The sequence below is a fragment of the Sarcophilus harrisii genome, chromosome 1 (assembly GCF_902635505.1).
Source record: "Sarcophilus harrisii chromosome 1, mSarHar1.11, whole genome shotgun sequence".
Taxonomy (NCBI): Eukaryota; Metazoa; Chordata; class Mammalia; order Dasyuromorphia; family Dasyuridae; genus Sarcophilus; species Sarcophilus harrisii.
In genome coordinates, this window is record NC_045426.1 from 454932171 (window position 1) to 454949909 (window position 17739).

The window sequence follows — 17739 nt, forward strand, 5'->3', positions numbered from 1 at the left end:
AAGACAGAACTAATCACATCATTACCCATCAGAAATTAGGAATCCTAACCTCAATTTCACTCTTGACTTGTTGCAGTATGACTGAGTTGAGGAGACGGAGGAGAGTAGGGAAGGAATGGCAATTCCTAAGGAACTGGAAATATAGATTGCTGACTTGGTTTTTTGTGTAGATTAAAAAAGCAGTTTGCAAATACATAATATTTATTTTATGTTTTTTAACTAAGCCATAATTTGTTAGGAAATTCTGAAGTCATGTATATACTCAAAGATCTTACATTTTTAGAAGTGTTATAACTTGTCTGACTTCCTTTCTCTCCTACATTTAAGGTGGGGGTAGGGGAGTCTGTTTCTCTATTTCATGCCTTTAGATAATTAGTTTAGCTGTTCCAGCTAGCTTTAATAATGGAATTAATCTGTTTGTCCCTGCTTTCCAAATGACATAGAAACTATCAAAAAAAATTAGAGGATTTATTATCATCTTTGTGTTTCCTGGGAGATGGAGACAACACCTAGGATTTTTCTGGTCTGAACATGTTCCCCTATCTCAAATCAGGGAAGATCATCTTACAAATGGTAATAATGCTGACTATGTTTTGTGTGTTATTTATTCAAAAATATTGAGAAAAATCTAAGAGCAAAAGGTAGTGAGACCTAAATTCAAATTCCATCTCTGACACATACTGGCTATATTGTCTCTTAACCTCTCAATGTTCTGGGCAGCCTTTTAAGATTATAAATTGGAAGAAAGATTATATGATGATCAATTCTGATGGATATGGCTCTCTTCAACAATGAAATGATTCTGGCCAGTTCCAAGGTCTTGTGATGAAGTCAGTCATCTGCACCCAGAGAGAGGACTGTGGGAACTCAATGTGGATCACAACATAGTATTTTCTTTTTTTTTTTTTTTACTTACTTTTTTATTAAAGCTTTTTATTTTCAAAACATATGCATGGATAATTTTTCAACACTGACCCTTGTAAAATCTTGTGTTCCAAATTTGTCCTTCTTCCCCCCCCACCCTATCCTGTAGATGACAAGTAATCCAAGATATGTTAAACATGTTAAAAATAAATGTTAAATCCAATATATGTATACATATTTATTTTTTTCTATCTCCTGAGGCATCCAGCTGCCTCACTTTATTTTTTAAATTTTTTTATGTTAAACATGGTAAAAATATGTTAAATCCAATATATGCATACATATTTGTAAAATTATCTTGCTTCACAAGAAAAATCAAATCAAAAAGGAAAAAATGAGGAAGAAAATAAAATGCAAGCAAACAATAACAAAAAGAGTGAAAATGCTATGTTGTGATCCACACTCAATTCTCATAGTCCTCTCTCTGGGTGTAGATGGCTCTCTTCATCACAAGATCATTGGAAATGGTCTGAATCATCTCATTGTTGAAAAGAGCCATGTCCATCAGAACTGACCATCAAGTAATGTTGTTATTGCATATATTGTATATTGATCTCCTGGTTCTGCTCACTTCACTTAGCCTCAGTTCATGTAAGTCTCTCCAGACCTCTCTGAAATCATCCTGCTGATCATTTCTTATAGAACAATAATATTCCATAATATTCATATACCATAACTTATTCAGCCATTCTTCAATTGTTGGATACCCACTCAGTTTCAAGTTTCTTGCCACTACAAAAAGGGTTGCCACAAACATTTTTGCACATGTGGGTACCTTTCCCTCCTTTATGATCTCTTTGGGATATAAGCCCAGTAGAAACACTGATGGATCAAAGGCTATGCACATTTTGATAGCCCTTTGTGCACAGTTCCAAATTGCTCTCCAGAATGGTTGGATCACTTCCCAACTCCACCAACAATGTATTAGTGTGCCAGTTTTCCCATATACCCTCCAACATTCATAATTATCTTTTCCTCGCTTAGCCAATCTGAGAGGTATGTAGTAGTACCTCAAAGTTGTCTTAATGTGCATTTCTCTGCTCAATAGTGATTTAGGGCACCTTTTCATATGACTAGAAATAGTTTCAATTTCTTCATCTGAAAATTGTCTGTTCATATCCTTTGACCATTTGTCAATTGGAGAATGGCTTCAATTCTTATAAATTTGAGTCAATTCTCTATGTATTTTAGAAATAAGGCCTTTATCAGAACTTTTGAATGTAAAAATGTTTTCCCAGTTTTTGCTTTCCTTCTAATCTTGTCTGTATTCGTTTTATGTGTACAGAATCTTTTTAACTTAATATAATAAAAATTATTTATTTTTTGTTCAATAATGATTTCCAGTTCTTTGATCACAAATTCCTTCCTTCCTTCACAGATCTGAGAGGTAAACTATCTTTTGTCCTTCTAGTTTTCTTATATCACTTTTTATGTCTAAATCATGAACCCATTTTGACCTTATTTTGGTATACAGTGTTAGGTGTGGGTTAATGCCTAGTTTCTGCCAACTGATTTCCAATTTTCCCAACAGTTTTTGTCAAATAGTGAGTTTTTATTCCAAAAGCTGGCGTCCTTGAGTTTGTCAAACACTAGATTACTGTAGTCATTGCCTATTTTGACCTGTGAACCTAACCTATTCCATTGATCGACAACTCTGTTTCTTAGCCAGTACCAAAAGATTTTTGATGACCACTGCTTTGTAAAGTAGTTTTAGATCTGGCACATCTAGGCCACCTTCATTTGCAGTTTTTCATTAATTCTCTTGAAATTCTTTACCTTTTGTTCTTCCAGATGAACTTTGTCATTATTTTTTCTAAATCTGTAAAATAATTTCTTGGGAGTTTGATTGGTATGGCACTGAATGAATTAATTTATGTAGTACTGCCATTTTTATTATATTAGATTGGCCTACCCATGAGCACTTGATATTTTTCCAATTGATTAGATCTTACTTTATTTGTCTAGTAAGTATTTTGTAATTATATTCATATAGTTCCTGACATTGCTTTGGCAAGTAGACTCCCAAATAAATTTATATTATCAGCAGTTATTTTAAATGGAATTTTTGTTTCTCTTGCTACTGGACTTTGTTGGCAATATATAAAAATGTTGATGATTTATATGGATTTATTTTCTATCCTGAAACTTTGCTAAAGTTTGAATGGTTTCTAGTAGTTTTTTTAGTTGATTCTCTAGGTATAACATCATATCATCTGCAAAGAGTAATAACTTGGTTTCCTCATGACCTACTCTAATTCTTTTTCTTCTCTTATTACCAAAGCTAACATTTCTAATGCAATATTGAATAGTAATGGTGATAGTGTGCAACCTTGTTTCACTTCTGATCTTATTGGGAATGATTTTAATTTATCCCCATTACATATGATGCTTGCTGATGGTTTTAAATAGATGCCACTGATCATTTTAAGAAAAATCCCATTTATTCCAATACTCTCTAGTGTTTTTAATAAGAATGGATGTTGGATTTTATCAAATGCTTTTTCTGCATCTATTGAGACAATCATATAGTTTTTGTTAGTTTGGTTATTAATATAGTCAATTATGTTAATAGTTTTCCTAACATTGAACCAGCCTTGCATTCCTGGTATAAATCCTACTTGGTCAGATTATATTATCCGGGGGAATGACTTTTTGTAATCTCTTTGCTAATATTTTATTTAAGATTTTACATCAATCTTCATTTGGAAAATAGGTCTATAATTTTTTTCTCTGTTTTCATCCAACCTGGTTTAGGTAGCAGCACATTATCTGTATGATATGCTAGGATTCCTTCTTTTCCTATTTTTTCAAATAGTTTTCATAGTCTTGGAATTAATTGTTCTTTAAATGTTTGGTAGAATTCACATGTAAATCCATCTGGCCCTGGAGATTTTTTTTTAAGGAGTTGATTAATAGCTTGTTCTATTTCTTTTTTCTAAAATGGGATTGTTTAAGTAACATTTTCTCCCCTGTTAATCTGGGCAATATTTTTATAGGTATTCCTCCATTTCATTTACATTATCATATTTATTGACATATGGTTGGGCAAAATAACTCCTAACCATTGCTCTAATTTCCTCTTCCTTGGTGGAAAATTCTCCCTTTTCATCTTTGAGACTAATAATTTGATTTTCTTCTTTGCTTTTATTAATCAAATTAATTAAAGGTTTATCTATTTTGTTGGTTTTTTCATAAAACCGACTCAGTTTTATTTATTAAATTCAATAGTTTTCTTGCTTTCAATTTTATTAATCTCCCCTTTTATTTTTAGAATTTCAAATCTGGTATTTAATTGGGGGTTTTTAATATGTCCTTTTTCTAGCTTTTTTTAGTTGCAAGCCAAATTCTTTTCTTTCTCTATTTTATCCAAGTAAATATTTAGAGATAAACAAATTCCTCTAATAACCACTTTGGCTGCATCCCACAAATTTTGGTATGTTGTCTCACTGTAGTCATTCTCTTGGATAAAATTATTGATTGTGCCTATGATTTATTGTTTTGCCCTCATTCTTTTTTTCTTTTTAAAGCTTTTTATTTTCTTTTTTTTTTTAATTTTATTTTTATTTAATAGCCTTTTATTTACAGGTTATATGCATGGGTAACTTTACAGCATTAACAATTTGCCAAACCTCTTGTTCCAATTTTTCACCTCTTACCCCCCCACCCCCTCCCCTAGATGTCAGGATGACTAGTAGATGTTAAATACATTAAAATATAAATTAGATACACAATAAGTATACATGACCAAAACGTGATTTTGCTGTACAAAAAGAATCAGACTCTGAAATATTGTACAATTAGCTTGTGAAGGAAATCAAAAATGCAGGTGGGCATAAATATAGGGATTGGGAATTCAGTGTAATGGTTTTTAGTCATCTCCCAGAGTTTTTTCTCTGGGCGTAGCTGGTTCAGTTCATTACTGCTCCATTGGAAATGATTTGGTTGATCTCGTTGCTGAAGATGGCCAGGTCCATCAGAACTGGTCATCATATAATATTGTTGTTGAAGTATATAATGATCTCCTGGTCCTGCTCATTTCACTCAGCATCAGTTCGTGTAAGTCTCTCCAGGCCTTTCTGAAATCATCCTGTTGGTCATTTCTTACAGAACAGTAATATTCCATAATATTCATATACCACAATTTATTCAGCCATTCTCCAACTGATGGACATCCATTCAGTTTCCAGTTTCTAGCCACTACAAAAAGGGCTGCCACAAACATTCGTGCACATACAGGTCCCTTTCCCTTCTTTATAATCTCTTTGGGATATAAGTAACACTGCTGGATCAAAGGGTATGCACAGTTTGATAACTTTTTGAGCATAGTTCCAAACTACTCTCCAAAATGGTTGGATTCGTTCACAACTCCACCAACAATGCATCAATGTCCCAGTTTTCCACATCCCCTCCAACAATCATCATTATTTTTTCCTGTCATCTTAGCCAATCTGACAGGTGTGTAGTGGTATCTTAGAGTTGTAAGCTTTTTATTTTCAAAACAAATCAACATATTTATACAATTCTCTTCTGTTCAAGGAAAATCAGATTAAAAAAAGAAAGTAAATAAGTAAGAAAACAAAAATGCAAGCAAACAACAACAAAAAGAGTGAGAATGTTATATTGTAATTCACATTCAGTTCCCACAGTTCTCTCTCTGGGTATAGATGGCTCTCTTCATCACAAGATCATTGGAACTGGCATCAGTCATCTTATTGGTGGAAAGAATCACATTCATCAGAATTTATCATCGTATAATCTTGCTGTTGCCATGTACAATGACCTCCTGGTTCTGCTCATTTTATTTAGTCCATGTAAGTCTCTCCAGGCTTTTCTGATATCGTCCCGGGCTCGTTTCTTACAGAACAATAATATTCCATAACATTCCATAAATTATAATTTATTCAGGCATTCTCCAACTGAGGGGCATCCACTCAATTTCCAGTTTCTAGGTACTACAAACAGGGCTACCACAAACATTTTTGCACATACAGGTTCATTTCTCTCCTTTAAGATTTCTTTAGGATATAAGCCCAGTAGTAGCATTGCTGGGTCAAAGGGTATGCAGTTTGATAACTTTTTGAGCATAGTTCCAAATTGCTCTACAAAATGGTTGGATCCATTTACAGTTCCACTGATGTATTAATGTCCCAGTTTTCCAGAGGAATAAATTTGGAAGAGTGAGCCCCAGAGCCCATGTACTTTTTCAAATTCTATTCTTTTTTTAATAGCTTCTTATTGACAGAACAAATGCATGGGTAATTTTTCAACATTGTCCTTTGCACTCACTTCTGTTCCAACTTTTCCTTTTCCTCCCTTCACCTCCTCCCCTGGATGGCAGGTAGTCTTACACATTTTAAACATGTTAAAGTATATCTTAAATGCAATATATGTGACCAGATCCATACAATTCTCTTGTTGCACAAGAAAAACTGGATTCAGAAGGTAAAAATTACCTGGAAAGAAAAATAAAAATGCAAGTAGTCCACATTCAATTCCCAGTGTTCCTTCTCTGGGTGTAGCTGATTCTTCCATCATTGATCAATTGGAACTGAATTAGATTTTCTCATTGTTGAAAATATCTGCTTCCATCAGAATATATCTTCATACAGTATCGTTGTTGAAGTGTATAATGATCTCCTGGTTCTGCTCATTTCACTCAGCATCAGTTCATGTAAGTCTCTCCAAACCTTTCTGAAATCATCCTGCTGGTCATTTCTTTCTTTTCTTTTTTTTTTTTTTAATAGCTTTTTATATACAAGTTATATGTATGGGTAATTTTATAGCATTGACAATTGCCAAACCTTTTGTTCCAATTTTTCCCCTCCTTACCCCTCTCTCCTCCCCCAGATGGCAGGTTGACCAATACATGTTGCTGGTGATTTCTTATGAACAATAATAGTCCATAACATTCATATACGACAATTTACCCAACCATTCTCCAATTGATGGGCATCCATTCAATTTCCAATTTCTAGCCACTACAAAAAGTTGCCCACTCATTCTTTAGGATTAGATTATTTAGTTTCCAATTAATTTTTGGTCTATTTTCCCCTGACCTTTTATTGTATGCAATTTTTATTGCATCATGAGCTGAGAAAAATGCATTTAGTATTTCAGCCTTTTGGTATTTTATTTTGAGGTTTTTATGCCCTAATACATGGTCATTTTTTTTTATGGGTTCCATATACTGCCAAGAAAAATGTATATTCCTTTCTGTCTCCATTCAATTTTCTTCAAAGGTCTATCATCCCTAACTTTTCCAGGATTCTATTAACTTCCTTAACTTATTTATTTTGTGGTTTGAGAGGTAGAGAGAGCAAGGTTGAGATCTTCCACTAGTATAATTTTCCTGTCTAATTCTTCTTGCAGCTCTCTTAACTTCTCCTCTAAGATTTTGGATGCTATACCATTTGGTGCATATATGTTTAGTGTTGATATTACTTCATTATCTATAGTAACTTTAAGTAGGATGTCATTTCCTTTCTTATCTCTTTTAATTAGATCTATTTTTGCTTTTGCTTGATCTGACATCAGTATTGCTACCCCTGTTTGTTTGTTTGTTTTTTACCTCAGCTGAAGCATAATAGATTCTGCTCCAGCCTTTTTTATCTTTATTCTAAATGTATCACTCTGCTTTAAGTGAGTCTTTTGTAAACAATAAATTGTAGGATTCTAGCTTTTAATCCAGTCTAGTATCTACTTCCGTTTTATGGGAGAGTTCATCCCATTCACATTCACAGATAAAATTACTATATTTCCTGCCATCTTGTTTATCCCCAGTTATATTTTTCTCTTCTCTTTCCCCTTTTCCCTCCTCACAACATAGTATTTTCACTCTTTTTGTAGTTGTTTGCTTGCATTTTGTTTTCTTTCTCATTTTTTTGTTTTTGATCTGATTTTTCTTATACAGCACAATATTTGTCGAAATACCTACAGAAGAATTACACATGTTTAGTATATGTTGGATTACTTGCCATCTAGGGGAGGGGGTGGAGGCAAGGGAGGGAAAAATTGGAACAGAAGGTTTTGCAAGGTTGAATATTGAAAATTACCCATGCATATGTTTTGAAAATAAAAAGCTGTACAGCTAGGTGATACAGTGGTTAGAGCACCAGCCCTAAAGTCAGGAGGAACTGAGTTAAAATCTGGTCTCAGACACGTAACATTTCCTTGTTGTATGACTCTGGACAAGTCACTTAACCCCAGTTGCCTCAGAAAAAAAAAACCTTTAATTTAAATAAATAAATAGATTCTGCAATTTAAAAAAAAGGTTAAGTTGGAGAGCAGCTACTGGTCTGAACTGGTAGGAATTTCCTCACTGGGAGATTCATTTTCCAATGAAATCACAGATCTGGCTCCTTCCTCCCCCAAAGGAGTACAAAGTATATGTATTATCAAAAAAAAAAAAAAAAAATTAAGAAGTAAAAGTATATCTAACTCCCCAAGGACTAGATGAGTAATCGGCAACTGGCAACTAGTTCTAAACCTGACATTCAAGGAATTTCTCAGTCCCCTTTGCATGAGAGAAGGAAGGAGGGGATTTGTAGTAGTCACTTTCAGAAAAAGATGCTGCTGTGAAAAGGCAATCCCTCTTCAAATAGAGAATCAATTTGTAGATGAGATTAGAATCAAGGGATCTTAGAGTTGGCTTGTTGAATTGTAAATCTCTGAATGACATAAAATCATATCTCAATTCTCTCTCTCCCTCCCTTTATTTTTCTGAGAAGGGGATTTTCAAAGATCCCCTTTTAGTTAGATTAAAAACAGGGTAAAAAGAGAAGTTTGTTTTAGAGGTTCAAAATGCTGCTCTCTGCAGTCCAAGGTAATGGAAAATTTCATGGAAAAACTCTAGCTTACAATGCCCTTTAATTTATTCAATTCAACCTTAGAGAAAATTGAAGGAACTGAAGAAATGGCAGCCAGATGATGAGACTCCCAGATTCCGAGAAATTCCATTTTGATGGGCAGATGCTATTAATTTCTCACTGCATCATTTCATGAAGCAGCTGAAAATAAGAGACCAAAATTGAAATATACTATTTTAGAGTTTGAAGTGCCCTTAAAAGTTATATAGACCAACTTATTTCTTCATCAATGCAAAAAACTTTCTAAAGGCCTCTGACTTGAGTATTTCCAATATGAGGGAACTCATTATTTTATATGGCAGCCTGATTCTTTAGTAGAAAACTCTGATCATTAGAATATTTCTGTTCCCCAGTTTTCATTGTCTTTTCTTTCCCTCACTTCAAAGTCTTCACATATCTATATGTAGAGCTTTAGAATTTTAGATTTTAAATATTAAAGATTACTTTTGACAAATATAAAAACTAGAAGAATACATTTATGGGAGTCATAAAGTTATTTTAATTTTTCAAAAGATTCATCATTTTGAGCTTTCCCTCCACTGGTGAAGATCATAATCCTTCAGCACTTAATCCTATACAATTCTTTTTCATGAATTTCTATTAAATACTCCATACAGAAAGAGAAGCTACAAATCTTCACATAAACATCCCTGAAAGTTGTATACTGACTGAGTTTCAAAATGTAACATTATCTATGCTTTGTTGTATTTTTATTTATTTTTAAAATATTTCCCAATTATATTTTAATTTGGTTCATACTTCATTCTGGAGTGTCATGTATTGTGTGTTTGACATTTCTGTTATAGAGGATCCATTTGATATACTAGAGGATTTCTTCTGTTTTTATTAACATTTCTTGTGTACAGGGCAGTATATGAACTACCAAACTATATTCCTTTTTCTTACTTTTGATCTTCAGTGACACATCATTAACAATTTCATTTATACATATTTTAAGTATAAATCAGTTAGAAATATGTGCTGCCTACTTAGAACCTCCATTTTTCTTTCCATTGTCTTTTGAGTTGTCTTCAATTTAGCTTCATTTGAGATAATGACATTCTATGGTTCACAATCACATAATCACCAAAAGTATATTGGGATTGAAAAGGTGGATTTTTATAATAATAAGTAACATAAGATCATTAAAGAAAAAAAATGCAATGAGATCTCTTTCACAATTATGTTTAGGGGAGAATCTGTATTCAAACAATGGATAAAGAAAATCACAAAAAAAGAAAATAGATAATTTTGATGACATGAAACTGAAAAACTTTTTATGCAAACAAAATCAATGCAGCTTGGATTGGAAAGGTAATAGTTCATGGAAATATCTTTTTAGCAAATATCTCAATAAAGGTTTATTATCCAAGAAATATGGGAAATTAACACAAATACACAACACCAAAAATCATTCCCCAATGGAAAAATGGTCAGAGGATATGAATAGTTTTGAAAAAAATGAAAATAAAATTGCAGTGCATTGATTAGAAAATGGACAAACAAATTGTGCAATGTTGTATTAAAATATTAATCAAGAAATAATCAATTGAAGACTTCAGAAAAAATAGGAAAATTATATGAACTAGTATAGAATGAAATTAGTAGAATTGGGAAAACTATATACACATCTACCCCAATGAAAATGGAAAGAATATGAAAGCAAGTAAATGCTACATAATTACAGTTATCTCTTCCATATTTCAGGGGTTTAAAGTGTGGTGCCCCCATGATCTGGAAAATTCAGATAAAAAAATTTTTAGCACTCCCTTCATATCAAAGAAATCTAATTTTTTTCTTTTTATTTTATGAGACATTCACAGTATAGTATTATGAAATTTGAGTTGATATTATGTAATACTATACATATACCTTATGCATTTCTGAGTTTTTAAACTTGTGTCATCTGCTGAACTATACATGTCATCTACAGCTTCCACAAAGTTCTCTAAAATTCCTATTAGTTATCTCTTTCACATCACTTTTTCCACTGTGGTTTTGATATATCACAAGTAGGCATATGAAATTAAATGGGAATTTGGAGGAGTTTTGTGGAAGTTACAGATGACATTCAGTGGCCAACAGATGAAAAAACAAGGTTACAAACTCAGAAATGCATAAAATATATGTATTGTATTGGATAATATCAATCCAAATTTTATAATAAGGTACTATAAATACTTCATAAAGAAAAAAGAAAAAATTCAGATTTCTTCTCTAGTAGGAAGGGAGAGCCAAAAATTCTTACATAGATTGTCCAAATCATGGGGGTGCAGCATCCCTAATCCCCATGATGTGAAAGAAATAACAGTGATTTTTTTATGTCTGACAAAAGACATATTGACACCACAATAGGGAAAGTCATGAGGTGGAAGGGATGACGGTGTGTATATATGTATGTGTGTATATAAGTAACTAACTCTCTAAATTATACATATATGTGCATATGTATTTATGTGTGCATGTGTATGTGTGCATTTTTGAGAGAGACAGAAAGAGGGAAGAAGGGAGGGAGAAAGAAAGTTTTCCCTTCTTTTTCCTATCCATCACTGGCTTTTTTTTGAACCTCACATATTCCTTTGCTTTGTATCTCTTTCTTGTGATCATCATGTAATATCATGTATTGTAGTGAAGTGTTTTTCCCTTATTCCCCTACACTGTAAACTCCATAGGGGAAGAAGTGTTTCTCATCTAAACTTAGAATTTTTCCTGAATATCTAGAACTCTACTCTGCAGACAATGCAGAGTGCATGCCTTATTTACCATATGACTAACTTACATATTCTTCTTTCCCTTCAAACAGACTCATTTTCTCATTTTGAAAACAACAAACTTCTTTTTGTCCCTGTCACCTTTTCTAGCTACCATTCTATTTATTTCTGTGTTATATGTCACTACCAAATTTTTAGGGGGTGAAATGGTCTACATCTATTGCCTCTATTCTTCACCACTCACTCTCAATAATCTCTTACCATCTGGTTTCTACTCCCTTCCTACTCCTCTGACTTCTTCCTCTAATCCATCTGAATTTCCAAACCAGAATAATAATATCAAAATATACCTCACTAATCATATTATTCTAATTTTTCAGTGCCTCCCATCTGCTTATGAATAAAATTCAAATCCTAGGCATTTCAAGAATTTCCTCAGTTCAATCCCAACCTGCCCTGGGGTTTTTCTCTTGTCTACTCCCCTCTACATATATATGTCACTCCAATCAAGCTAGTCTATTCAGCATCAATCAAGTAGGAGTTTTCTACCTCTATACCACTGTTCATCCCATCTGTCCAACCTGATTCTCTTACCTTCTCTAACTATCCAAATCTCATTTGTTCTTTAATATCCAGCTTCTGAGTGTCCATCATGAAGCCTTCATACATCACTTCCATCTATAATCCTTTCTGTTTACATCACTCATCTATCATTTATATATGTATTATTTATCTTGTTTGTACTATAAAAGATCTTAGTATCTTCTCAAACTCTTCTTCCCCTCATTTTATAGATGGGAATATTTGTCTTTGTAAAAGTGGGTGATTCACAGATATGGAATACTATATATTTTCATATTTTTTCAAAGTATTGATCAGTTTTGCTGATGATTTTCTCTCTTCTTCCTCTTTTTCTTTTAAAAATATTCTTTGTTGTATTGGCAGCTCTCTGGAAAGAAGGAATATAAAGGGTAACTTAAATATTGTCAAAAACAAAAGTAACCAAAATTAATTTTCAAAAAGAAAAGAGTAAATATGTACTTTTTTGTCATTAAAATATTAGCATGATATTAGAAATAATCTACAACATTAGCAAAGTTGCAGGATACAAAATAAATCCAAATAAATCATCAGTATTTTTATATTTTTATATATCACTGACAAAATGCAAACAGCAAGAGATATGAAGAGAAATTCCATTTAAAATAACCATTGATAGTATAAAATATTTGAGAATTTATCTGCCAAGGGAAAGTCAGGAACTATATGAGCAAAACTACAAAACACTTTCCACACAAATAAAGTCAGATCTAAACAACTGGAAAAATACTAAGTGTTCTTGGATAGGTCGAGGGAATATAATAAAGATGACAATACTACCTAAATTAATTATTTATTTAGTGCTATGCCAATCAAACTCCCAAGAAACTATCTTACAGACCTAGAAAAAATAACAACAAAATTCATCTGAAAGAACAAAAGATCAAGAATTTCAAGGGAATTAATGAAAAAAAAAATCAAATGGAGGTGGCCTAGCTTTACCAGATCTAAAACTAAATTATAAAGCAGCAGTCATCAAAACCATTTGGTATTGGCTAAGAAATAGATTAGTTGATCAGTGGAATAGGTTAGGTTCACAAGACAGAATAGTCAATAACTATAGCAATTTAGTATTTGACAAACCCCAGCTTTTGGGATAAGAACTCGCTCTTTGACAAAAACTGCTGGGAAAATTGGAAACTAGTATATCAGAAACTAGGCATTGACCTACACAACACTGTATACCAAGATAAGGTCAAAATGAGTTCATGATCAAGACATAAAGAATGAGATTATAAATAAATTAGAAGAATATAGGATAGTTTACCTCTCAGACCTGTGGAGGAGGAAGGAATTTATGACTAAAGAAGAACTAGAGATCATTATTGATCACAAAATAGATAATTTTGATTATATTAAATTAAAAAGGGTTTGTACAAATGAAACTAATACAGACAAGATTAGAAGGGAAACAAACTGGAAAAATATTTTTACATTCAAAGGTTCTGATAAATGCCTCATTGCCAAATAATATAGAGAATTGACTCAAATTTTTAAGAAATCAAGCCATTCTCCAATTGATAAATGGTCAAAGGATATGAACAGACAAATTTTCAGATAAAGAAATTGAAACTTTTTCTAGTCATATGAAAAGGTGTTCCAAATCATTATTGATCAGAGAAATACAAATTAAGACAACTCTGAGATACCACTACACACCTGTCAGATTGGCTAAAATGACAGGAAAAGATAATGATGAATGTTGGAGGGGATATGGGAAAACTGGGACACTAATACATTGTTGGTGGAGTTATGAACAGATCCAACCATTCTGGAGAGCGATCTGGAATTATGCCCAAAAAGTTATCAAACTGTGCATACCCTTTGATCCAGTAGTGTTTCTACTGGGCTTATATCCCAAAGAGATTATAAAGAAGGGAAAGGGACCTGTATGTGCCAAAATGTTTGTGGTGGCCCTCTTTGTAGTGGCCAGAAACTGGAATTTGAACGGATGCCCATCAATTGGAGAATGACTGAATAAATTGTGGCATCTGAATATTATGGAATATTATTGTTCTGTAAGAAATGACCAGCAGGAATTTCAGAGAGGCCTGGGGATATTTGCATGAACTGATGCTAAGTGAAATGAGCAGGACCAGGAGATCATTATATACAGCAACAACAAGATTATATAATGATCAACTCTGATGGGCATGGCTCTCTTCAACAGTGAGATGATTCAAACCAGTTCCAATTGTTCAGTAAAGAAGAGAATCAGCAACGCCCAGAGAGAGAACTGAAATTTTGGGGACTGAATCTACTGTTTTGGTACTCAACATACAAAAAGTAATTCTCATCAATCTATCAGGTATATTGACTTCTGACTTCTTTCAAAGAAGTCCTTAGATTTGAAAACATTATATTATTTATTTTGATAATATAAAACTAGAATTAACTTTTAGTTTCCATATTTTAAGAGTAGTAATATGCTGCAATACTATATAGTTTCTATGTTTACATGGTACATTGATTCCTTTTTTTTCCCTAAAAACATGTCAGTGCTTTGGTTTCTAAAAAATTAGTAGTTTTGAAAATGTTAATTTAGTTTAAATTATTTTGAAATGGAGAGATATGAGAATGTCGTATTTATGCAATACTGAGTGAAATACAAAACTGAATAAGAATAATTTGTAACAAATTTTATTTCTTTATTCTGTATAAATTCTCAAAACCAAAGACTTATTAAATTATCTTTCCCTTAGTCATCACAGTTTAAAAGTTTTATCTAAGTCAGTAACATGTCATTTTATGTGGCTGACCTATTTTCTCTTTTTTCCTTTCCTATTATTTTTAATTTTTTGTAATTTTTTTTTCAATTCCATGTAAAGATAGTTTTTAGCATTTTAGCATTCTTTTTTAAAATAAAATTTGGGGTTTCAATTTTTTTCTCCCTCCTTCTTTTCAATCCCCACTCCCCAATATGGCAAACAATCTGATATGTTAAACTTTTGTAATCATGTAAACATTTCCACATTAATTATACTGTGAAAGAAAAAATAGTACAAAAGGGAAAAGCCATTTAAAAAAAAACCCAGAAGTGGAAAATAGTGTGCTTTGATCGGAATTCAAACTCCATAGTTCTTTCTCTGGATGTACATAATGCTTTCCATCATGTGTTTTTTGGAATTGTCTTGGATCATTGTATTGCTGAGAAGAGCTAAATCAATCATAGTTGATCATTTTATAATGTTGCTGTTTTATTGTACAGTGTTCTGCTTCTATTCACTCCATTCAGCATCAGTTCATATAAATCTTTATAGGTTTTTCTGAAAATCATATGCTCATCATTTCTTAAAGCACAATAGTATTCTCTTATATTTGTATACCAAAACATATATATTTCTGTACTATTAGGTTATTTTCCCTTTATATGATTTCTTTGGGATTACAGCCCTAGTAGTGGTATTGCTAGGTCAAAGGGAATGCACAGTTTGATTGTCCTTTGGACATAGTTTCAAATTGTTCTCCAGAATGGTTGAATCAGTTCATCAACTCCTCCAACAATGCATAAGTGTCTCAACTTTTCCACATCTTCTCCAACATATATCATTTTCCTTTTCTGTCATGTTAATCAATCTTATATGTATAAGATAATACCTCAGGGTTATTTTAATTTGCATTTCTCTAATCAATAATGATTTAGAACATTTTTATATGACTATAGATCACTGTGATTTCTTAGTCTAAAAACTACCTGCTCATATGCTTTGATCATTTATAAATTGAGGAATGACTTGTGTTCTTATCAATTTGATTCAGTTCTCTATATATTTGAGAAATTCGGCTTTTATTAGAAACATTTGCTATAAAAATTGTTTCTAAGCTTTCTGCTTTCCTTCTTATCTTGGTTGTATCGTTTTTATTTATGCAAAAATTTTTTAATTTAATGTAATCAAAATTATACATTTTACATTTCATAATGTTCTCTATCTCTTATTTGATCACAAATTAATTCCTTCTTTATATAGCTGACAGATAAACTATTCTTACTCACCTAATTTGCTTATGATATCACCCTTTGTGTCTAAATCATGTACCTATTTGGACCTATTTTGGTATACAGTTTTTCTCTTTTTTTCACTTTTATATTGAATTTTAAAATTACTATTAAATCTTTTTATTTACAAAACATATGCATGGGTAATTTTTCAGCGCTGACCCTTGCAAATACTTCTGTTCCAGATTTTCCCCTCCTTCCCCCAACTCCCTCCCCTAGATGTAGTCCAATACATGTTAAATATGTTAAATTATATGTTTAATCCAATACATATATACATATTTATATAGTTATCTTGCTGCACAAGAAAAATTGAATCTAGAAAGAAAAAAAACTGAGAAGGAAAACAAAAATGCAAGCCAACAATAACTAAAAAGGTGGAAATGTTTTGTTGTGGTCCACACTCAGTTCCCATAGTCCTCTCTCCAGGTGTAGATGGCTCTCTTCATTACTGGACAATTGGAACTGGTTTGAATCAATTCATTCTTGAAGAGAGCCATGTCCGTCAAAATTGATCATCATTTTTGTTGTTGTTGTGCATAATGATCACTTGGTTCTGCTCATTTCACTCAGCATCAATTCATGTAAGTCTCTTCAGGTCTCTCTGAAATCATCCTGCTGATTGTTTCTTATAGAACAATAATATTCCATAATATTCATATACCATAATTTATTCAGCCGTTCTCTGATGGGCATCCATTCCGTTTCCAGTTTCTAGCCACTATGAAAAGTGTTGCCATAAACATGTGGGTCTCTTTCTCTCCTTTAAGATCTCTTTGGGACATAAGCCCAGTAGTAACACTGCTGGGTCAAAGGTGGTATGCAATTTTTCAAGCAGTTTTAATCAAATAGTGAGTTGTTATCCCAAAAGCTGGAGTCTTTGGATTTTTTTAAATAGTAGATTACTATAATCAGTTACTAATATGTCTTGTGTATCTAATTTATTCCACTGAACCACCACTCTATTTCTTAGCTAGCACCGAATAGTTTTGATGATTGTTATTTTAAAATATAGTTATAAATCTGGTTTTCATTTCCTTTACTCCATGAAATAAGGTTTATAATAGGAACACTAATACAACCATAACAAATGTGAAACTATCAAGTGATATGATAAGACTACTGGATGATATTTTATAATAATAATATCATAAAACATCATAATAATAAAACCCCTTGGATTTCATTTCCAAAATAAAATGACATTTCACTTTATAAAAGGTACACAAAATGTGGAGACACAATAGAAAGGAATTGATGAATTGACAAAATATAACTATTAAATATTTCTTCTTAATATCTAGAAGTGTTTCTCATCTGGAAGACCTTATTCCCATTATATAAACCTCGTAATTTATTTTGATTAAAATATATTTCCAATATTCTAATTTTAAAATAGAGAACAAGAAGCAGAAATGTTTGGAAATAATATATTTTAAATTACATTAAAAATTGAGGAAAATTTCTATTTTATTTTATACCTTATAATATTCAGCTACACAATATGAGTAAAATATAAACTGGAACGTGACTTCAAACTTAATGTCCCACTATGCATCTTCATCATGTCACTGAACTCAGTCCAAGTGCTGATTTGTGTTCATTTCTAACCAAAAAACTAGATAGCAGCAGTGGAATGATG